Genomic DNA, 25,575 nt, shown 5'->3' on the forward strand with positions numbered 1-25,575 from the left:
GCGAAGTTAAACCTTAGGCGAACTTGGCTTCAGGCGAAGTTATCCTTAGGCGAACTTGGCTTCAGGTGAAGTTATCCTTAGGCGAACTTGGCTTCAGGCGAAGTTATCCTTAGGCGAACTTGGCCCTAGGCGAAGTTATCCTTAGGCGAAGTTACGCTTGAAGGCGAAGTTCATCAGGCGAACTTAATCTTCAAGCGTAACTTCGCCTTCAAGCGTAACTTCGCCTAAGGATAACTTCGCCTAGGGCCAAGTTCGCCTAAGGATAACTTCGCCTGAAGCCAAGTTCGCCTAAGGATAACTTCGCCTGAAGCCAAGTTCGCCTAAGGATAACTTCGCCTGAAGCCAAGTTCGCCTAAGGTTTAACTTCGCCTGAAGCCAAGTTCGCCTAAGGTTTAACTTCGCCTGAAGCCAAGTTCATCAGGCGAACTTAATCTTGCAGGCGAAGTTATCGCGCTGCAGATCTGTTTGCCCATAAATCCTTCGTTTCTTAGCCAAATAACTCGATTTTGGTACCCACGGAATCGTATGATCGGCGCCTACAAATCCCAACCATCAAATCGGCCTAAAATCGACGTTTTAGGGGTCCGATTTGGGCAGTTTGGGTTTTGGGTCCGGTTAACCCATCCAATCCTAACCATATTCAGTAATATTAGCTTTGTTGGATTTGTTCTTACCTTACCAACTCAGATCTATCAACAAAATCTCGGGTCTCGGCTTCGAATCTTGATCGGTTAGAATGTGTGTGTTTTGAGTGTGTGAAGAAATAGATGTAAATGAAGATATCTTTGGGATTTTGGGGGTATTTATATCCCTGAAATCCCATTCTTATTTAACCCATCTCAATTAATCCAAGTCCACAACCCACATCCATTACCCAACACTAGCCCGACCCATACCAACTCATATTCTATTATTTATTTCCTAATAACCCGGGTAAACTTTCTCTCGAATATTAAGTAATATAATTAATATTATCTTGAAATTTCGGGATGTTACAAGTCTTCCCTCCTTAAAGAGGTTTCGTCCCCGAAACCTAACTTATTCCCTATAAAAGGAAAACTTCTTATATTTACACGCTTTATTGAATCGCCTTCGTTCTCTGTGTTACCCTTCTTACTTCCGGCTTTGCAGTCATCGAATGGTGGTCATGTGTATTAGCTATTTAAGGTAGCTTGTCCATGAGGCCCTCGATGTACCAAGTCTCGTTTCGATCTTTAAGAGGCTTTGTCTTATATCATATTAATGCTAAAGCCTAAGTCGACATTCTATCACAACACGTCAATTTATCATGACTAACATGCATTCAGACAATTTGTACCATAATTAATAAACACCAGTCTAAATTTCAACATAAAACAACACGCATCGAGTCATCAATAAGTTACACATAGATTTAATACTTATGGCTAGCATCTAGCCTTCTTGAATGGCTTCTCTAAGCATACGGAGGAATCTGCTAAACCTCAAGCACTCTTTTCTCCTTCATGTCCTCCCTTTGGCTTCTTGCAATCCCTTGCTAGGTGCCCACGTCCTCCACAGTTGTGACACCTATGGTAATCATCACATTCCCAAGAGGAATGTCCTGCTCTTCCACACCTGTAGCAAACACCTAATCCCTTTTAATACAACATTCAAAACACCCAGGTTTTCTTGATACAAGGTTAATTAGTCCCACGAACTAATCGGGAAATATCATTAGCAATGTTCTTCGCGTCATTTGAGATATCAAATAATCCAGCACTCGCAAATCCTACACAATAAAGACCATATTCTTCTTTCCAATGATTTGGACTTTTATGCTTTGGTATTCTTTTCTCGTTAAAGAGCCCTCCATCATCCTAGTTAATTTAAAAAATGTTAAGATTTAAAGAGAAAATAATGTCAAGTTATTAAACAATATGTAGTTAGTCTTTGTTACCTTAAGCCATTTGCGCACGGTGCTTTTAAAGCCGGTTGCAAAGACAATGGCATCATATTGTTTCTCCTGACCATTTGTAAATTTTATTTGATCATCTTTTATATCTTTAATTTGTAACATCCCGAAATTTCTAAGGTAATATTAGTTATATTACTTATTAATAGATGGAAAGTTTACTCGGGTTATCAGGAAATAAATAATATAATAGGAGTTGGTATGGGTCGGGCTAGTGTTGGGTAATGGATGTGGGTTGTGGACTTGGGTTAATTGAGATGGGTTAAATGAGAATGGGATTTTAGGGATATAAATACCCCCAAAATCCCAAAATATCTCATTTCTCACTAACTCCCCAACACACACTCCATACACACTCAAAACACACACATTCTAACCGATCAAGATTCGAAGCCGAGACCCGAGATTTGTTGATAGATCTGAGTTGGTAAGGTAAGAACTAATCCCGCAAAGCTAATATTACTGAAAATGGTTAGGATTTGACGGGTTAACCGGACCCGAAACCTTACTGCCCAAATCGGACCCCTAAAACGTCGATTTTAGGCCGATTTGATGGTTGGGGTTTGTAGGCGCTGATCATACGATTCCGTGGGTACCAATATCGAGTTATTTGGCTAAGAAACGAAGGAGTTATGGGCAAACAGATCTGCAGCGCGATAACTTCGCCTGCAAGATTAAGTTCGCCTGATGAACTTCGCCTTCAAGCGTAACTTCGCCTTCAAGCGTAAGTTCGCCTAAGGATAACTTCGCCTGAAGCCAAGTTCGCCTAAGGTTTAACTTCGCCTACGGTCAAGTTCGCCTAAGGATAACTTCGCCTGAAGCCAAGTTCGCCTAAGGTTTAACTTCGCCTGAAGCCAAGTTCGCCTAAGGATAACTTCGCCTGAAGCCAAGTTCGCCTAAGGTTTAACTTCGCCTGAAGCCAAGTTCGCCTAAGGTTTAACTTCGCCTGAAGCCAAGTTCGTCCAAGGGTTAACTTCGCCTGAAGCCAAGTTCGCCTAAGGTTTAACTTCGCCTGAAGTGAAGTTCGTTTAGAAAATAAATTAAAAACCTAATGGGAAATGTGTTAAGACAGTTAATGGAAATAAAATTTTTCCAAGCTAACCTGGCAGCTCGACCCCAGCCAGGGGCTCTGCCCCTTGGACCCTGCTAGGGGCTGCCGCCCCTAGACCCCGCTGCCAGGGGCGCTGCCCCCGGACCCCCGTTCGTTGTGGGTCATATAAAGATAGAAATACATTATGAGAGGTGATAGTTAATTGATACGTGTAACTTGTTCAGTCAGCCGAGCCCAGTTAAGAGAAGGGATTTACAGCTATCAGAAACAGAAGCAGAGTTCAGGTGAGTTTCTAGCCCCATTTATGTGTTATGTTTTCGGGGCTGTGTGCATACTCAATGTGATAGTTAATACACTTATCCTAAGAGATAAGTGTATGCCTTATATGGATAATGTGAAATATATGAATGATTGCTTGATGGTACGTGAACGATCTTCGGATATTGCACGTACTGTCAGGTTGTAAAGCTATGTATAAGGTAGGAATGTTATGAATGAATGATTGCTTGATGGTACGTGAACGATCTTCGGATATTGCACGTACTGTCAGGTTGTAAAGCTATGTATAAGGTAGGAATGTTATGTATGAAGGATTGCTTGATGGTGCGTGAACGATCTTCGGATACTGCACGTACTGTCAGGTTGTAACGCTATGTGTACGGTAAGTATGATACATATGCTTATGTGTATGAACGTGATAAAGTAATGAAAGAAAGAAATGATAATGTATGTCGTGTATGGTATATGTGATAAATACGATTGATTGCTTGACGGTACGTGAACGATCTTCGGATATTGCACGTATCGTCGAGGGAAGTGATTAGCTCCTTACATGGATATTAAATAACAACTTATAGATAGGGTTCCTTCAATGGAAAGTATTATGTTCCTTCAATGGAAAGTATAGGGCTCCTTCAATGGAAAGTATAGAGTTCCTTCAATGGAAAGTATAATGTTCCTTCAATGGAAAGTATAGGGCTCCTTCAATGGAAAGTATAGAGTTCCTTCAATGGAAAGTATAATGTTCCTTCAATGGAAAGTATAGGGCTCCTTCAATGGAAAATATAGGGTTCCTCCTATGGAAATTATATATAGTATGGTAGTGGTAAAGGTTCTTTTAATAGATATTACGTGATGATCCTCCCATGGATATTTATACGAGGTTAAGGTAGAAATGTGTGTCTACGGATACGTTATGGAATGTATGAGAATAAAACTGTATGTTGCCTGATTAACTAGAACTCACTCAGCGTAGCTGACTTTTAGTATGCACGCAGGTGAGCTAATTACAGAGTTAGCATGAGGATGACACACGGCATGGATTGAACGGCTGGCATCTGAAGAAAGAAGTAAAGATGTTTTAAATATAAAGCTTTGTGTTATGGTATCAAAGAAAAGGTTTAACGTTTTGTAACAAATGATTGATGTTTTATATTCCGCGAAAAGTTTTATTAAACTCTGATTTGAAGGACTGTGTTTATGAGTAAATCCGACGCTAAAGTAGGGTCACCGGGTTCGGGGCCTTACATAATTGCCGGCATAACCTTTAAGATGGAAGAAAGAAAACACAACCGTTAAAAAAGTTGTTTAAACGTTATTTTATGTTATTACACAATAAGGATGTTTACCTCGATCTCTCATGCTTTTATCTTTGAAATTGTCCCAACGTCAATTATAGGTGACCGCCCGGTATCTTTTTTAAGCGAAAATGGCCCTTTACGTGGCCTTTGTATTCCATATCTTTCAAGATCTCCATATAACAACTTGCTCAACATTAAAACCATCTTATCTACAAAAGTGTACGAGATATATTTTAATAAATACATTCCAAGTTGCACTAACTCCTTGGTAAGCACATTTATCTATTACAATAAACAAGAATTGAATATTAAAGCTAATATAAAATATAATCTTAATTTAACGCGCCTGTTTAAACTCAAATGTCACGCGGGAGAGTGTTAATGTGCTTACCGGGCTACGAATAACGATTGATGTTTGAGAACCCCAATTACACAAATCGTATGCAATTTCCATGCCAGAATTTCCAGCAGCAACAACAAGCACTTTTTCGTCTCCAAATTTCTTTCCATTTTCATACTCGCTAGAGTGAATGACTAACCCCTTGAAATTGTATAAACCATAAATGTTGGGAATATAGCCTTCACTATTTTCACCGGTTGCCACCACAAGAAACTCACCTACATACTCCTCGACCAAACCCAAAACACTATTATTGGCGGTAACCACCCATTTTTGTGTGCTCCTATCATACCGCGCACTCTCAACACTACGTTGGTACAATGGGTCTACGTTGAAATGATAAACGTAGTTTTGCAAGTATTTAACAAACATATTTTTGGGTACAAATGTAGGCGCAGACAACGGAAATGCCATATGAGGGAGTTGACAAAAGTTTTTGGCCAAGTGAAGCTTCAAACGATCATAAGCTTTCTTTTGCCATAAAGACACATAACAATCTTCCCTTTCAAGAACAATATTTGGGATAGAAAGAAGGTTGAGGCATGCTGACGTTGCAATACCGGCTGGTCCTGCTCCCACTATGACAACCATAGTTTCTTGCTTCATTTTTCTTTAACTCTTTGATATGATTGTTGTATCACAAAGTATATGGTTATAGGTGATGCACTTTATGCGCATACATCCTTTACATCAAAGGCCTTCGGGATTACTTCAGCAACCCGAACTTCCCGTTTGGAAGTGGGAGTTAATTACTATGGATTTCAATACCAAACTCCCAAAGACGACTCGAAAACACAATGCAATATGGGTAATTGTGGATCGATTGACAAAATCCGCACACTTCATACCCATCAATGAGTCATATTTTATGGATAGACTAGCGCGTATTTATGTAAACACCATCGTTGCCTTGCATGGTGTACCGCTGTCTATAATATCTGATCGAGACAGTCATTTTACGTCTCATTTCTGGAAAAGCTTCCAACAAGCTCTCGGTACAAAGTTGAACCTTAGCACCGCCTATCATCCATAAACCGATGGGCAAAGCGAAAGGACGATTCAAACGTTGAAAGATATGCTCCGCGCTTGTGTGATCGATCTAGGTGGAAGTTGGGATGGCCACTTACCCCTAATGAAATTCTCGTACAATAATAGCTATCATGCAAGTATTCAAACCGCACCGTTCGAGGCGTTGTATGGAAGAAAGTGTAGAACGCCCGTGTGTTGGTCTGAAACTGGAGACAGTCAGTTATCTGGACCCGAGATAGTCCAAGAAACTATCGACAAAGTTATTCAAATCCGAGAACGACTTAAGACGGCACGTGATCGCCAAAAGAGTTATGCCGATGTTCGTCGTAATCCGTTGGAATTTAAAGTCGGTGACAAAGTTTTATTGAAAGTCTCGCGTTGGAAAGGTGTTGTTCGCTTCGGTAAGAAAGGAAAACTAAGTCCTCGATTCGTTGGACCTTTTGAGGTACTTGAACAAATCGGCACTGTTGCATACCGATTGTGACTGCCCGAGGAAATGCAAGGGATACACGATGTATTCCATGTTTCGAATCTGCGTAAGTGTTTGACCGATGAATCTTTGGCTATGCCATTAAAAGACGTAGAAATAATCGAAAACTTAAAATTCGTCGAACGTCCAATTCAAATTGAAGATTCGAAAACAAAGAAATTAAAGAAAAGAACATTGAAATTAGTGAAAGTAAAATGGGACTCGCGTATAGGGCCAGAATATACTTGGGAACTCGAATCGGAAATGAGAAAGAAATACCCCCAACTATTCTTGTAAAGCAATCTCGAGGACGAGATTTGTTTCAAGGTGGGGAGGATGTAACATCGTGAAAATTTCGAGTTAAAGTATCAACTTTTCAAAGTCTAGGGACTAAAATTGCCAAATTCCAAAGTGGAGGGTCTAAATTGTAAATTCTGATTTTCCTGACACATCGCGGTACGCGACAGGTTAGAAGAAACACCCATCACGGTACGCGATGGGGTGTCTGACAATGTGTGACACGTGTGCCACGTGGCGCACGGTGGCAACACTGCCGCCACGTGTTGCCACGTGTCACCACTGCCGCCACGTGTCGCCACGTGGCAGGTCTAGTGTGTGACTGGCTAGGCCTACGTCGCGGTATGCGACGGGCCAGCCAAAGGACCCATCGCGGTACGCGATGGGATCCAAAACTTTGCCTATAAATAGCGACCATGGGCATCACATTTCTGCACACCAAAACAGCTCCAACCTCCCACTACTCTCTCTCTAGCCATACCTCGATAAGCGTGCCATACTTTCTCGATAAACGTGTCCTATCCCTCGTTTGTGTAACGACGTTTCCTTGAAGTTTATACCACCCTCCACCCACATTCAATCAAGAATGTGTTGTGATAATGGCGAGGAGTCTCGAAAGTCATATCCTCAAGTATTGAAGATTTGGCGTTTCTTGATTTACGTGTTGAGAAAAGTGAAGCGGCGTCGGAGTGCTGCTCGAGTCTCTAGAGTTTCGATACGCTACTAAGGTTAGGCGTAATAATGAATACAATATAATTCGAATATTATGTTAAAGGCTTAAGCCTTAAGTCGAGTTTATACTCGATACCTCGATAAAAGAAAAGAAAAGAAAACATGACAAAGAATTGAATGAAAGATTGATTATTGAATATGATGAATACGTATATATGTGTGTAAGTATATATGTATATATTCCTTGTTATGAAAATATTATTTAATGAATAAAGAGTATTCTTAAATAATAAGAAAATGATTACGTTTCTTGGAGAAGAAGAAACGTCGGGTTTTATTATAAACTAAAGGTTCATAATTTACTTTTAAACTAAAGGTTTTCAAGTAAAGAAAAATTGAACTAAAGGTTCAATCGAGGATTGAGATATAAGGCTAAAGGTCTTAAGCCAGATCGTGTATCCGACTAACAAATATTTATACTCGTACTATAGGTGCGAGATAAAGAAAGGGAAAGACCCTTGGACGGTGAGTGAAGCCGATCCTAAAGGGACAAGGTGAATACGCCCCCAAACTTTTACTTATTTAAAATGAGTCAAACTTGTTATTTGAAATTGTTTACAAGGAACTATGTGTTCCTAAAACCGTTATGAATAAGGGTATAAACCTAGCCCTCCGGCTGTGGTATACGTATGTTTGGATCCTTGCATAGGTGGTACTATGCGATGTATGGGCATGATCGCACCACCCTTGGTCGTAGGACGCTCTCCTGCAGGGAGTACGACCGTTGTGTATATTGACGAGTACTTAATTAAGTCAAACGCTGCGGTGTTTGCTGAGGTGACCTAGAGTAGAGGCTCATATTTATGATGTGTTATTTGACTTTGTTATTCCTAAGCCACGTTGGGCCGAGGCAGGCGTAGTCTCAAGGAGTAATAAAGTAAAAGAAGTATTTTTGCGTCAGCGTGTTCACCAACATTAGTTGCTGACGTATTTTATTACATTTTGCAGGTGAACAAATTTAGAGCTTGGAAATAACGAAGTACTAATTTCCGATGGCTCGGATTCATTTTGTATAATTTTAATATGGTGGTTTGTAGAACATAAACAAGTAATCTTTTGTTAACAACTCTAAACGGGTATTTTTAAAATTCCCGTCTTTTGAATGTATATAAATTACACTTTCAATTCTTAAAGCTTTATAAGTCGTTCGTAAATTAACGCAACTCTGAATTATTATTAAACACGATAACAACTTGTTGGTCGCACTCCTAGGCCCTAAATGGGGTGTGACAACTAACGTCATTAGTGGTGAAGCTGACGTGTACGCTTATTTAACCGAGTTGGCATGCTTATGTGTTATATATTTGTGGGTTCCACAAGGCCATCTCATCTTCTTATTCATCATATTAGCCCTAGCCACCTCCATCGCCACCCACCAACCTCTACCTCCACCACCATCGACCACCTCCACTCATCCTCCAACTCCGAAGGTCTTTAATTGTATCAATACGATCTGGAATAGATACTTTCAAATTCACGTAGAGTATGGAAAAAAGGTAGTTAACATAAACCAAAATGAAGGTAGTGTATTCGTGGATATATGTTAATAACTCTACATTTTAAATCTGTATTGTAAGTAAAGTTGGAAGGTTTGTCGGTAATACAAATGATCATTCGTTCAAATAAAAATCGCTTAAAATGTATTAAATTTAAACCGCATATGTAAACATGGTAATGGATTTATTAATATCAACACAAATTTTTAAAATATGTAATGTTATTAATATAAACTATTATAAAGGCGTAACAAAAATAAGAAATACACATATGGATTACAAAATCATTGCACATAGTATAGGCAGTACACGACAACATTCAAACCACCCACGTTTTCTTGATACAAGGTTAATTAGTCCCACGAACTAATCGGGAGATATCATTAGCAATGTTCTTCGCGTCATTTGAGATACCAAATAATCCAGCACTCGCAAATCCTACACAATAAAGACCATATTCTCCTTTCCAATGATTTGGACTTTTATGCTTTGGCATTCCTTTCTCGTTAAAGAGCCCTCCATCATCCTAGTTAATTTAAAAAATGTTAAGATTCAAAGAGAAAATAATGTCAAGTTATTAAACAATATGTAGTTAGTCTTTGTTACCTTAAGCCATTTACGCACGGTGATTTTAAAGCCAGTTGCAAAGACAATGGCATCTTATTGTTTCTCAGAACCATTCGTAAATTTGATTTGATCGTCTTTTATATCTTTAATTGCCGGCATAACCTTAAAGATGGAAGAAAGAAATCACAACCGTTAAAAAACTTGTTTAAACGTTATTTGATGTTATTACATAATAAGGATGTTTACCTCATTCTCTCCTGCTTTTATCTTTGAAATTGTCCCAACGTCAATTACAGGTGACCGCCCAGTATCTTTTTTAAGCGAAAATGGCCCTTTACGTGGCCTTTGTATTCCATATATGTCAAGATCTCCATATAACAACTTGCTCAACGTTAAAACCATCTTATCTACAAAAGTGCACGGGATATATTTTAATAAATACATTCCAAGTTGCACTAACTCCTTGGTAAGCACATGTATCTATTACAATAAACAAGAATTGAATATTAAAGCTAATATACAAAATAATCTTAATTTAACGCGCCTGTTCAAACTCAAATGTCACGCGGGAGAGTGTTAATGTGCTTACCGGGCTACGAATAACGATTGATGTTTGAGCACTCCAATTACACAAATCGTATGCAACTTTCATGCCAGAATTTCCAGCACCAACAACAAGCACTTTTTCGACTCCAAATTTCTTTCCGTTTTCATACTCGATAGAGTGAATGACTAACCCCTTGAAATTGTCTAAACCATAAATGTTGGGAATATAGCCTTCACTATTTTCACCGGTTTCCTCCACAGGAAACTCATCTACATACTCCTTGACCAAACCCAAAACACAATTTTTGGCGGTAACCACCCATTTTTGTGTGCTCCTATCATACCGCGCACTCTCAACACTACGTTGGTACAATGGGTCTACGTTGAAATGATAAACGTAGTTTTGCAAGTATTAAACAAACATATTTTTGGGTGCAAATGTAGGCGCAGACAACGGAAATGCCATATGAGGGAGTTGACAAAAGTTTTTGGCCAAGTGAAGCTTCAAACGATCATAAGCTTTCTTTTGCCATAAAGACGCGTAACAATCTTCCCTTTCAAGAACAATATTTGGGATAGAAAGAAGGTTGAGGCATGCTGACGTTGCAATACCGGCGGGTCCTGCTCCCACTATCACAACCACCGTTTCTTGCTTCATTTTTCTTTAAGCTCTTTGATATGATTGTTGTATCACAAAGTATATGGTTATAGATGATGCACATTATGCGCATACATCCTTTATATAAAAGCTACAAATTGTAAACAAATTTAATTATTTACTTTAACTGTCTATTGTCTTCGTGCTTAAATTTCAAAATACTACTAGTTCTTATTAACCGAGTTGTTCCATCTTCAATGTAAACAAATTTTGAGAATTTGTATATTTGACTAGAATGTGTTCATACTGTGCTAATTAATGTATGTATTTTGCATATATAACTTTTTGGATAATTTGTTTCCTTACTTTGAAGTCTATCTTTAATTTGTTCATACTATGCTGACTAAAGTATGTTACATTATAATTTAGAGATTTTACATTTAACTTATGATAAACCAAAGTGTACATTGTACTAGAAACTAGAAAGGTGTGGTTTATAAGGAAAAAAAATTTAAATCTCAACTTATTTTAAAGGCGATCATATATGCAAATTAAGAAAAAAAATAGACTCTTCATTATACATGGTCAAACCTGCCGGTCCAATAACCAACTGATAGTTGAAACATGCTTGAGACAGAACAATGTATCTATGAATATAGGTCATAACAAGTCCCTTAGTAATATTTGGTTCTTGTTTTCTTCAGCTATATATCATCAAAATGACAGGCGACTAACGTCGTTAGTGGAGAAGCTGACGTGTGCGCTTATTTAACTGAGTTGGCATGCTTATGTGTTATATATTTGTGGGTTCCACAAGGCCATCTCAACTTCTTATTCATCATATTATCCCTAGCCACCTCCATCGCCACCCACCAACCTCTACCTCCACCACCATCGACCACCACCACTCATCCTCCAACTCCAAAGGTCTTTAATTGTATCAATACGATCTGGAATAGACACTTTAAATTCACGTAGAGTATGGCAAAAAGGTAGTTAACATAAACCAAAATGAAGGTAGTGTATTCGTGGATATATGTTAATAACTCTACATTTTAAATCTATATTGTAAGTAAAGTTGGAAGGTTTGTCGGTAATACAAATGATCATTCGTTCAAATAAAAATCGCTTAAAATGTATTAAATTTAAACCGCATATGTAAACATGGTAATAGATTTATTAATATCAACACAAATTTTTAAAATATGTAATGTTATTAATATAAACTATTATAAAGGCGTAACAAAAATAAGAAATACACATATGGATTACAAAATCATTGCACATAGTATAGGCAGTACACGACAACATTCAAACCACCCACGTTTTCTTGATACATAGTTAATTAGTCCCACAAACTAATCGGGAAATATCATTAATAATGTTCTTCGCGTCATTTGAGATACCTAATAATCCAGCACTCGCAAATCCAACACAATAAAGACCATATTCTCCTTTCCAATGATTTGGACTTTTATGCTTTGGCATTCCTTTCTCGTTAAAGAGCCCTCTATCTTCCTAGTTAATTTAAAAAATGTTAAGATTCAAAGAGAAAATAATGTCATGTTATTAAACAATATGTAGTTAGTGTTTGTTACCTTAAGCCATTTGTGCACGGTGCTTTTAAAGCCGGTTGCAAAGACAATGGCATCATATTGTTTCTCCTGACCATTTGTAAATTTGATTTGATCGTCTTTTATATCTTTAATTGCCGGCATAACCTTTAAGATGGAAGAAAGAAACACAACCGTTAAAAAAGTTGTTTAAACGTTATTTGATGTTATTACATAATAAGGATGTTTACCTCAATCTCTCCTGCTTTTATCTTTGAAATTGTCCCAACGTCAATTACAGGTGACCGCCCGGTATCTTTTTTAAGCGAAAATGGCCCTTTACGTAGCGTTTGTATTCCATATCTATCAAGATCTCCATATAACAACTTGCTCAACGTTAAAACCATCTTATCTACAAAAGTGCACGGGATATATTTTAATAAATACATTCCAAGTTGCACTAACTCCTTGGTAAGCACATGTATCTGTTACAATAAACAAGAATTGAATATTAAAGCTAATATACAAAATAATCTTAATTTAACGCGCATGTTCAAACTCAAATGTCACGCTGGAGAGTGTTAATGTGCTTACTGGGATACGAATAACGATTGATGTTTGAGCACCCCAATTACACAAATCGTATGCAATTTCCATGCCAGAATTTCCAGCACCAACAACAAGCACTTTTTCGTCTCCAAGTTTCTTTCCATTTTCATACTCGCTAGAGTGAATGACTAACCCCTTGAAATTGTCTAAACCATAAATGTTGGGAATATAGCCTTCACTATTTTCACCGGTTGCCACCACAAGAAACTCACCTACATACTCCTCGACCAAACGCAAAACACTATTTTTGGCGGTAACCACCCATTTTTGTGTGCTCCTATCATACCGCGCACTCTCAACACTACGTTGGTACAATGGGTCTACGTTGAAATGATAAATGATGTATATAAAAATATACATCTTTTTAGAATCAAATAATCTCTAAAAACTGCAACTTCTATCGTATAATATAGTTAAAATTACTACTTATCATGTTAAAATGTATTTTCAGGTAAATCCAAGCCTCAAACGAAGAAATGAATGAAAAGCCAAAGAAAACAACAAAACATGGGGCTGTGCTTCAGGAAACATGGGGTTGTGATTCAGGAAACATGGGGTTGTGCTTAAGGAAACATGGGGCTGTGCTTTCAGGAAACATGGGGATGTGCTTTCAGGAAACACGGGGCCGTGCTTTTGGAAGCACGGGGCCGTGCTTACCTTTAAGAAACGACAAACAGAATTAGCACATGTTAGTAAAAAGCATGGGGGCGTGCCTCAGGAAGCACGGGGCCGTGCTTACCTTCCAGAAACGACAAAAAGAATTAGCACATATCACTAAAAAGCACGGGGCCTTGCTCATCAAGCACGGGGCCGTAGCCACGTCACATAAAAGACAAAACAAATCTGGCACATGTCTTAAAAATGCACGGGGCCGTGCTCATCAAGCACGGGGCCGTGCTTCACACTCCAGGTTGCCTATAAATAGTGGCTCTTGTGCCATTTGAAGAGTGTTCCTTGAAAAGAAATCTATTCGGTTCTCTCTTATAAAAACACACACTAACACTCACTTTGAAGATTTAGTGAAGAGTTTGAAGGCTTGGAGGTCATCACCATCAACCATCATCATCATCCATCATCATCATCATTAAGAAGGAAGATTCATCTATATTTGGTTAGATTGTTCCAAGTTTAATCATGTATTTGTTATTATCATTCATCTTAATGTTTATCATCATGCTCATTATGAGCTAAACTCCTTTTACCATCTAAAATCTATGAAGAAGCTTTGTTTTACTTGATAATTATATAAAACATGTGGTGTAGTCTAGTAAAGTACATGGTTATATTACAATTATCTTTTGATGAGAAATGTTTCACCATCTTAAATCACTAATTCAAAGTTGGTGGTTGTCAATTCCATTGGCAATCGTTCATGATCGATTCATGTTCTTGAAAGATAGAAATACTTTGATACATTATCGAAACATGGATCCTTATATTGTACTTAGAAATGATGAGATATAAGTTATGATGTATTTTTCCAAACCTTGGTAATCCGAAAATGGCTTTGCTTAGGATATCAAATTAGTTAAAGAAATCATATGTTAATGGAATGTGTAATTATAACCTACATAAATCAACCAAGGGGAGGTTGTGTGACTAAACTACAACCACCCGAAGTTGTTAGAATTGGTATTTGAGAAATCGAAGTCAATCCTAATCTTTCTACTTTACAAAACTACTTGCCAACTTAAATTGACATCAATGAGATGGCATGACATTAGGAAATGGTGGACTTTAAAATGCGCATGCTATCTCCTTAGTGCCAAAGATGCTCACTTAAGGTTTAAGGAGCTATCTATCATATATTATTATGGAAAGTTTACCACATGTTCAAATATTATTTATCAATGCTAAAATGAAGTGGATTATTGATCTTAGGTGGTAACCTTCGCAGAATTGAACAACTCGTTTAGAATCTCTTGTCTTGGTCACCTATATATATATATTATATATAAGTATTTATATTTTATAAAAAGTTAAAAATTAACCCCAAAATGATTAAAACCTCCTATTAAAGTAAAACAACGATTTATCATTAGAAACATTTGTGTCCACGGATCGATACTTGGTTCTTACCAATAATATTCTACATATACGATAGGTACACTTGCCTATTTTGTGTGTGTTTAGTCTTTGTAGAAATCAATTTTATAAATTTAAAACACGATCTTGTGCAAAAGCTAAATATCCAATCTTTCATATTTTATACCACTAGCACGCACACGTCATCAAGTGTTTTTGGCGCCGTTGCTAGGGACACGGTACATTTCTAAGAACAATCCAAGTTTTAATTTAATCATTGTCTATAATTGTACAAATTTTTTAACTTCTATTTTATTTTATCTTTATTTTTTTTACTAAATACTAAAGTACATAATTTTACGGCTAGCCTACCTACCTTTTACCTTTAGTTACCTTACTTTACTTTAGCTTAATTAACTTAGACCTTAGTATAAATTAAAATAGCTTAGCCTAACTCGTAGTTTAACTTAGATTAACCTTTAGATTAACTTTAGTTTTATTTTGATTTAGCCTCATGTATGTCCTCTACTTTTGAGCCCGAGCTTGTTTCTCCACTTTCTGAACCCGAACGACTCTTTCGTCGACGAACTCGTAAACGGACTACAGAAACCGCAGAAGCAATCAAAGACGAATCAGTAGACGCCACCACATCAGGAGAAAATCAAACCGAAGAAATGATGTGGGCCCAGAATAATGAGCCGAACATGAGCCAATATGCCAAGCCAACTCTCGAAGGCTACGAAATCACCGAAAATTTCGAAATCAAATCAAGCACCATTCATATGGTGGAAAATTCAGTTCAATTCCATGGTCTCCTCGACGACGACCCTCTTTCTCACATATCTCGATTCCTACGAATCTGCGGAACCTTTAAAATTCAAAACTGTTCGGACGATCATATCAAACTCAAACTCTTTCCCTTCTCTCTAAGGGGCCAAGCCCTAGAATGGATAGAATCTATTTCCTCTGGTTCCATCACCACTTGGGACCAGATGGTTGAACAGTTTCTCCTCAAATATTTTCCGCCTGACAAAACTGCCAAATACCGAGCCAGCATTACCGGATTCCGGACCGATGATGATGAATCGCTACACGTAGCATGGGAAAGATAAAAAAGTCTTCTGAGAAGATGCCCACATCATGGACTGAGCGTGTGGTTACAAGTCCAAACTTTCTTTGACGCACAATCCAGTCAAAACAAACAGGCCATCGACCAGATCGCTGGTGGAGACCTGGGATCCAAATCACCTAACGAAGCATTTGAAGTCCTGGAGAAAGCCGCAAAGAAGAGTTTCGCTTACAACCCACCAAGATCTACACCTACCCATAAAGGAATACACCACGTTGACTCCAACACTCTTGTCACAGCACAACTTGAAGCCCTTTCTAAAAACTTCGAACAACTTCAAGCCGAACTATCAAAAACCAGACTCACCTGTGACACTTGTGGAGGAAGTCATAAGACGAGTGACTATAAACAAGTCATTATGGCCATGGAAGAAGTCGATTTCATCGCTCGACATAACAACGCTTTCAGCAATAACTACAATCCAGGATGGAGAAACCACCCGAATTTCATCTGGAAAGACGGAGGTAACACTCAACCTTTATCCGGATTCAAAAAGAGACCTATGAATCAACCCTTCCAACCTAAACCTCAATTTCAAGATCAAAGTTCTAGTATCCATCAAAACCCAAGCTACTCGAAGATCGAAGAAATGCTAATCCAATTGATGAGTAAAACAAATGAAGCAAAAAAGAAAGCCGACTCAAGAGCTGTTGATATCAGCGGAGTATTGTTAAAACATGAAGCCGACCTCAAAAGTCAACAAGCATCATTGCAGTATCTAGAAACTCAGATCGGACAGATTGCCCGACAATTGTCAGAAAGACCACCCGACACTCTTCCAGGCAACACTATAACAAACCCAAATGCAGCAGCCAACGCTGTTACATTAAGAAGTGGCACAACCACTGTTGCCTCACCAACTTCAGAACCAGTTATGGAAAAGGAATCCCCTGATAAAACGCAGGAAAGACTGATCCCAACGGGCACCGTACAACCCAAGGAGTCAGTCCGAACTTATATTCCACCTATTCCATACCCTGGACGGCTGAAGCAGGAACGATTAGAAGCTCAGTATGGGAAGTTTTTAGAACTCTTCAAACAACTCCACATCAACATCCCTTTCGTCGAAGCCAATGCTCAAATGCCGAACTATGCAAAGTTTCTCAAAGAAGTGCTGACCAAAATAAGGAAGCTGGAGGAGCTCTCGCATGTCACCTTGAGCAAAGAATGTTCAGTTTTCCTTCAAAGCAAGCTGCCGCCAAAAATGACCGATCCAGGGAGTTTTACTATCCCTTGTCTCATAGGAAATTTGTCTGTTAGCAATGCCCTGGCTGACCTAGGAGCTAGTATTAATTTAATGCCTTATGCGGTTTTTGCAAAACTAGGGATAGGAGAACCAAAGCCCACATGCATGAGCATTAAGTTAGCTGATCGATCCGTTAAATATCCTCGGGGCATTGTTGAAAACATGCTTGTCAAAATTGACAAGTTTGTTTTCCCAGTAGATTTTGTGATTCTAGACATGGAGGAAGACAAAAGTGTACCTCTGATTTTAGGAAGACCCTTCTTAGCCACTGCAAAGGCTATTATTGATGTTTGCACCGGCAAACTCACTCTCAGGGTCAATGACGAGGCAATCACTTTTGACTTAGGAAAATCTATGCAATATCCGCAACATCACTATGACGCATTATATTGTATCGACATTATAGATTCTATCGTGAGTTGCTATGTGCGAGATTCCTCCATCACTAGCAGGATGGAAACACAAATCTTAACCGAAACCATCACCAAACCTATCTTAGATAACGAAAATCTCAATGCTATCAACAACAATCAAGAAACATCAGAAATAGTATGTGAGATCACCGAGAACAATGAAAAATCAAAACCATCAATTGAAGAACCACCCGCCTTAGAGTTAAAAGAACTACCAAAACATCTCGAATACGCCTTCCTAGAAAAAGATTCTCAACTCCCAGTAATTATTTCATCTCACCTTTCCAAAGAAGAGAAAGACGAACTTCTTAAGGTTCTCAAAAACCATAAGAAGGCCATCGCATGGAAGATCATGGATATCAAGGGCATCAGTCCCTCCTTTTGTACTCACAAAATCCTCATGGAAGAAGAATACAAACCCGTGGTCCAACATCAAAGACGTCTCAACCCCAACATACAAGACGTGGTGAAGAAAGAAGTAATCAAACTGCTTGATGCCGGATTAATCTACCCAATCTAAGATTCACCTTGGGTTAGTCCCGTTAAAGTAGTACCCAAGAACGGAGGAATGACGGTCGTGATGAACGAGAAGGACGGATTAATACCAATGAGAACCATCACAGGCTGGCGAGTTTGCATTGACTACCGGAAGCTTAATGACGCCACAAGAAAAGATCATTTTCCACTTCCTTTCATAGACCAAATGCTTGAGCGATTATCTGGAAAAATGTTCTATTGTTTTTTTGATGGATTTTCCGGATACTTTCAGATTCCCATTGCTCCTGAGGATCAAGAGAAAACTACTTTTACATGTCCATACGGAACTTTCGCCTACCGAAGAATACCATTTGGATTATGTAATGCTCCGGCCACCTTCCAACGTTGCATGGTGGCCATCTTTCATGAAATGATCGAGCACTCTATGGAAGTTTTCATGGACGACTTCTCAGTCTTTGGAGACTCCTTCGATCATTGTCTGAAAAACCTAGACAAAATGATGACTAGGTGTGAGGAAGTGAATTTAGTACTCAACTGGGAAAAATGTCACTTTATGGTCAAAGAAGGCATCGTTCTAGGTTATAAGATATCCCAAGCATGACTAGAAGTTGATAGAGAAAAAATAGAAACCATATCCAAACTTCCACCACCAACTTCAGTTAGAGCCATTAGAAGTTTTCTAGGTCACGCGGGATTTTACCGTCGCTTCATAAAAGACTTTTCCAAAATTGCTAGACCTATGACCAAACTTTTGGAGAAAGACGCACCGTTTGTCTTCTCCAAAGAATGTGTTGAATCATTCAACATATTAAAAGACAAACTCATCAATGCACCAATCATGACTACACCCGATTGGACCCTTCCATTCGAAATCATGTGCGATGCAAGCGACTTTGCAATTGGAGCCGTACTCGGGAAACGCAAAGAAAAACATTTTCACCCAATTTACTATGCTAGTAAAACTCTTAATGATGCACAAGAAAATTACACCACAACAGAAAAAGAGTTACTAGCAGTAGTCTTTGCCTTTGAGAAATGTAGATCATACCTCGTTCTTTCCAAAACCATAGTTTACACCGACCATGCCGCCATACCTTACCTCTTCAACAAGCAAGATGCCAAACCTAGACTTATCTGATGGATCCTACTACTCCAAGAATTCGATATAGAAGTCAAGGACAAGAAAGGAGCAGAGAATGTAGCCGCGGACCATCTCTCACGCTTAGAATGCCCAGCTTCAGAGAAACATCATAAAGAAATTATCGATGATAATTTTCCACACGAAGTTCTCATGCATATCCAAGCAATCATGCAGGAAAAGGATGAAAGTCCTTGGTTTGCCGACTTCACAAACTATCTGGCTTGTAGAATTCTAAGAAAAGGGCTAACTCATCAACAACGGAAGAAATTCTTCTCCGACCTTAAGTTCTACTTCTGGGAAGATCCATACTTGTTTAGGATAGGGGCCGATCAGGTTATTCGTAGGTGTGTATCAGGAAAGGAAGCCTTAGATATTCTCAAACACTGCCATGAATGACCAACTGGTGGACACCATAGTAGCGCCACCACGGTTAGAAAAGCCTTAGATATTCTCTTGTCTTGGTCACCTATATATATATATTATATATAAGTATTTATATTTTATAAAAAGTTAAAAATTAACCCCAAAATGATTAAAACCTTCGATTAAAGTAAAACAACGATTTATCATTAGAAACATTTGTGTCCACGGATCGATACTTGGTTCTTACCAATACTATTCTACATATACGATAGGTACACTTGCCTATTTTGTGTGTGTTTAGTCTTTGTAGAAATCACTTTTATAAATTTAAAACGCGATCTTGTGCAAAAGCTAAATATCCAATCTATCATATTTATACAAGCTACGCGCACGCACATCAATAAACGTAGTTTTGAAAGTATTGAACAGACATATTTTTGGGTACAAATGTAGGCGCAGACAACAGAAATGCCATATGAGGGAGTTGACAAAAGTTTTTGGCCAAGTGAAGCTTCAAACGATCATAAGCTTTCTTTTGCCATAAAGACGCATAACAATCTTCACTTTCAAGAACAATATTTGGGAACATATTAGCCAAGAATGAGATGGCTCAAAAAGGCATTCAATTTTGTGAGGTCTTTGATGTATGGGGAATAGATTTCATGGGTCCTTTTCCTAACTCATCCGGAAATAAGTACATCCTAGTAGCAGTCGACTACGTGTCTAAATGGGTAGAAGCTCAAGCTCTTCCCACTAATGATGCTTGGGTTGTAGTAAGAATTCTGAAAAAGTTATTTTCACGATTCGGTACTCCGAAAGCCCTAATCAGCGACAGAGGTACCCACTTCTGTAACGCTCTGATGGATAAATTCTTAGCACGATATGGGGTTCACCACCAACTGGCAACACCATATCACCCTCAGACCAATGGGCAAGTGGAGGTCTCGAATCGAGGAATTAAAAGGATTTTAGAAAAAACTGTAGGAATGAATCGCGAAAATTGGGCAGAAAAGTTAGATGACGCTTTGTGGGCCCTCAGACGGCTTACAAAACCCCCATAGGAACAACACCATTCAAACTTGTTTTTGGGAAGGCATGTCATCTACCCGTAGAACTAAAACACAAAGCATATTGGGCTCTGAGAGCAGTGAATTTTGATCTAATGTCCGCCAATAAAAACCGAGAAGATCAAATTCACGAGCTCGAAGAACTAAGAGCACTGGCATATGAAAATTCCTGGTCTTACAAAGAAAAGACTAAACGTTTACACGACGCCCATTTAAAAGGAAACAAGAAATTTCAATTTGGCGATCGTGTACTGTTATATAACACACGTTTGCGTCTCTTCCCAGGAAAATTGAAATCTCGTTGGACAGGTCCACACATAGTTGAATCAGTTTTTGACTATGGGACAGTCGAGATCTCAAACTCTGAAGGCCAGAAGTTCAAAGTTAACGGACATCGATTAAAACCATACATCGATGGACCATTCGAGACCATCTCGGAGGTACTAACCCTCCACCCAGATCAATGAACATTTTGGAAGTAGGGTCTGGCCAAGACCCTGATTAAACTAGGCATTGAAATAAGGTTAAAAATATATAATACTAATACTAATAATAATAATAATAATAATAATAATAATAATAATAATAAAAATAATAATAATTTTAAGTATTATTATGCTTGTTGGTCGTATGCAGTTTTTATATAGGTACACTACAGGAAAACGGACGAAAATAGGGGACGCTCTGTCAAAATTTCGTTGGCCCGTAGGGAAGTTCCTTTCCATTTTACCCTCCATACTTCATATGAATCTTATTACTGATCTTTTTATGAAACTTTTCACATTGAGGACAATGTGAGATTCAAGTGTGGGGAGGGGAATTACTTGACCAATTGCTTTCTCAACTAATTATAAGATTCTCTAATAACAAAATTTTTTGTAGCAAACAAAGACTATTTTTGACAAAACCAAAAGAAAATTCAAGAGAATTTTTTTGCAAATAACTAACTACAAATCTACTATAACCAAAAAAGTGAAAAAGTAAAAAGAAGTTTTGTAATAATGAGAACAAATTTATGCAAAATATGGCGTTTATACCTAATTCCTCCTTTACTGTGAGATAAACATCATGCCATATAAATCTTTTTTCGGAAGCATTGAGTGAGTCATATGTTTCGTGTGATTTAGAACTTGTCGCAATTATTCATTTTAAGACCGCACGAAGCATTGTATAAGGAAAAAGGTAATATTGTCACAATCCTCTCAAACCATTCCCCAAATTACAAAACCCAAAATCCTAAACCAAAACCTTTCCACTTTATCCCTCTCACCGGTAAAATACAACACTGGTCTTTTACCGACAGACCCTAAAGAACTGGAAATGCATTATTTCGATTTCAATTTCCTTTGCTACATCACTTCACAAAACCTAGGTTGCCTCCAGAACTTAGGAGAGAATCTTTCTCTTTAGCAATGAGGTGAGGAAAAAGTGGCGCCAAGGAGAACAAAGGCTACCATTTTGTGGAATTTCCAAAAACGCAATGAAGAGAAGAGCGAAAAGATACGAACGATGCTTAGGTTACGGCAACTGGTCCCACAAAGGAAGATGTAGAAAAAGTCAAACTCAGTCTCAGCATGAATATACCGAACTAATGAGGGTGGGGGCTATTAGGCTCAAAGCCGAACGATCCATTAGATTTGGGAGTTATGTTCAGAATAGCATTGAGGAAGAACTAATCCACATCCTCAACAAAACTGGTCTTGACGATCTGACCTTAAAAGAGTCACTAGGTTAAAATAATAGCAATCGGGAGAAAGGAGCTAATCGTTGAAGACATCTTAAGACTCCCAACAATCAGCAGAAGTTGTATTTACCGTCCTCGTCCTCATTAACGTAAACCCTTGAACCACCACAAAATACCAAATTCCTACTCAAAACCAACCCATATTACCTTTTAATCTATACAACCCTTCACAAAGGTGGAGATTTGAAATTGCTACAAGCTTATTTTTCACAGGTTGCATTTTGACTAAGAGTGTTCACATACATACATCACAGGTATGATCAGATATAAAACCAAGTGTGAGTGAACATTGTGAGAACGTGACATTTTGCATAAACGGAAACTCATAAAAACAAAATCACCTTTTTATATATCACTACATATATTCCTATGATTTAAGGTTGGTTATTTTATTCCCATTTTCTTGGAAATCTTTTGGGGATGTTTAAGCTATGGTCCTAACTTACTATTTTTAAAGAATAACTTACTATTTTTAAAGAATATTTATAAGTAGCTAGCTTGAGGACAAGCAAGGTTCAAGTGTGGGGATGTTTGATGTATATAAAATATACATCTTTTTAGCATCAAATAATCTCTAAAAACTGCAACTTCTATCGTATAATATAGTTAAAATAACTACTTATCATGTTAAAATGTATTTTCAGGAAAATCCAAGCCTCAAACGAAGAAACGAATGAAAAGCCAAAGAAAAACCAAAGAAAACAACAAAACATGGGGCTGTGCTTCAGGAAACATGGGGTTGTGCTTCAGGAAACATGGGGTTGCGCTTTCAGGAAACATGGGGTTGTGCTTTCAGGAAACACGGGGCCGTGCTTTTGGAAGCACGGGGCCGTGCTTACCTTTAAGAAGCGACAAAAAGAATTAGCACATGTCAGTAAAAAGCACGGGGGCGTGCCTCAGGAAGCACGGGGCCGTGCTTACCTTCCAGAAACGACAAAAAGAATTAGCACATGTCACTAAAAAGCACGGGGCCGTGCTCATCAAGCACGGAGCCGTGGCCACGTCATAGAAAAGACAAAACAAATCTGGCACATGTCTTAAAAATGCACGGGGGCGTGCTCATCAAGCACGGGTCTGTGCTTCACACTCCAGATTGCCTATAAATAGTGGCTCTTGTGCCATTTGAAGAGTGTGCCTTGAAAAGAAATCTATTCGGTTCTCTCTTATAAAAACACACACTAACACTCACTTTGAAGATTTAGTGAAGATTTTGAAGGCTTGGAGGTCATCACCATCAACCATCATCATCATCCATCATCATCATCATTAAGAAGGAAGATTCATCTACATTTAGTTAGATTGTTCCAAGTTTAATCATGTATTTGTTATTATCATTCATCTTAATGTTTATCATCATGCTCATTATGAGCTAAACTCCTTTTACCATCTAAAATCAATGAAGAAGCTTTTTTTTACTTGATAATTATATAAAACATATGGTGTAGTCTAGTAAAGTACATGGTTATATTACAATTATCTTTTAATGAGAAATGTTTCACCATCTTAAATCACTAATTCAAAGTTGGTGGTTGTCAATTCCATTGGCAATCGTTCATGTTCGATTCATGTTCTTGAATGATAGAAATACTTTGATACATTATCGAAACATGGATCGTTATATTGTACTTAGAATTGATGAGATATAAGTTATGATGTATTTTTCTAAACCTTGGTAATCCGAAAATGGCTTTGCTTAGGATATCAAATTAGTTAAAGAAATCATATGTTAATGGAATGTGTAATTATAACCTACATAAATCAACCAAGGGGAGGTTGTGTGACTAAACTACAACCACCCGAAGTTGTTAGAATTGGTATTTGAGAAATCAAAGTCAATCCTAATCTTTCTACTTTACGAAACTACTTGCCAACTTAAATTGACATCAATGAGATGGCATGACATTAGGAAATGGTGGACTTTAAAATTCGCATGCTATCTCCTTAGTGCCAAAGATGCTCACTTAAGGTTTAAGGAGCTATCTATAATATATTATTATGGCAAGTTTACCACATGTTCAAATATTATTTATCAATGCTAAAATGAAGTGGATTCTTGATCTTAGATGGTAACCTTCGCATAATTGAACAACTCGTTTAGAATCTCTTGTCTTGGTCACCTATATATATATATATATTATATATAAGTATTTATATTTTATAAAAAGTTAAAAATTAACCCCAAAATGATTAAAACCTCCGATTAAAGTAAAACAACGATTTATCATTAGAAACATTTGTGTCCACGGATCGATACTTGGTTCTTACCAATAATATTCTACATATACGATAGGTACACTTGCCTATTTTGTGTGTGTTTAGTCTTTGTAGAAATCACTTTTATAAATTTAAAACGCGATCTTGTGCAAAAGCTAAATATCCAATCTATCATATTTATACAAGCTACGCGCACTCACATCAATAAACGTAGTTTTGAAAGTATTGAACAAACATATTTTTGGGTACAAATGTAGGCGCAGACAACAGAAATGCCATATGAGGGAGTTGACAAAAGTTTTTGGCCAAGTGAAGCTTCAAATGATCATAAGCTTTCTTTTGCCATAAAGACGCATAACAATCTTCACTTTCAAGAACAATATTTGGGATAGAAAGAAGGTTGAGGCATGCTGACGTTGCAATACCGGCGGGTCCTGCTCCCACTATCACAACCACCGTTACTTGCTTCATTTTTCTTTAAGCTCTTTGATATGATTGTTGTATCACAAAGTATATGGTTATAGATGATGCACATTATGCGCATACATCCTTTATATAAAAGCTACAAATTGTAAACAAATTTAATTATTTACTTTAACTGTCTAATGTCTTCGCGCTTAAAATTCAAAATACTACTAGTTCTTATTAACCGAGTTGTTCCATCTTCAATGTAAACAAATTTTGAGAATTTGTATATTTGACTAGAATGTATTCATACTGTGCTAATTAATGTATGTATTTTACATATATAACTTTTTGGATAATTTGTTTCCTTACTTTGAAGTCTATTTTTAATTTGTTCATACTGTGCTGACTAAAGTATGTTACATTATAAATTTTAGAGATTTTACATTTAACTTATGATAAACCAAAGT

At 37.8% G+C, this 25,575-nt stretch overlaps 1 pseudogene; it reads right to left on the reverse strand.

The window, feature by feature from the left end:
- Nucleotides 1–1,661: 1,661 nt before the first annotated feature.
- LOC143606385 (putative indole-3-pyruvate monooxygenase YUCCA10) lies at nucleotides 1,662–5,555 on the reverse strand (annotated as a pseudogene).
- Nucleotides 5,556–25,575: the final 20,020 nt, after the last annotated feature.

The sequence above is a fragment of the Bidens hawaiensis genome, unplaced genomic scaffold (assembly GCF_021521415.1).
Source record: "Bidens hawaiensis isolate Kalapana, Puna unplaced genomic scaffold, B.hawaiensis_p1.1 tig00002123_1, whole genome shotgun sequence".
NCBI classification, from domain to species: Eukaryota; Viridiplantae; Streptophyta; class Magnoliopsida; order Asterales; family Asteraceae; genus Bidens; species Bidens hawaiensis.